We start from the raw sequence: 225 nt of genomic DNA, 5'->3' as shown, positions 1-225 counted from the left end.
GATTGTGGCTCGCAAACAATTCCGAATTTTGAAAAAATAAATATAAATAAATATATTCCAAGCATTCTGGTAAGGGAATAAGTGGCAAAGAGGAAGAACTTTCCAGGTATAAAGATGCTGAAACACCCAGGGAGAAATGTCTGAGACACCCTGTGGAAAGGAAGAGGGAAAGGTGGGGAGTCAGGCCCAGGGCCCCTCGGGCACACAGGCCATCGTGCCAGAAGC

The sequence above is a fragment of the Equus quagga genome, chromosome 3 (assembly GCF_021613505.1).
Source record: "Equus quagga isolate Etosha38 chromosome 3, UCLA_HA_Equagga_1.0, whole genome shotgun sequence".
Classification (NCBI taxonomy): domain Eukaryota; kingdom Metazoa; phylum Chordata; class Mammalia; order Perissodactyla; family Equidae; genus Equus; species Equus quagga.
The sequence above is the reverse complement of the archived record's forward strand: the minus strand, read 5'-3'. Positions refer to the sequence as shown.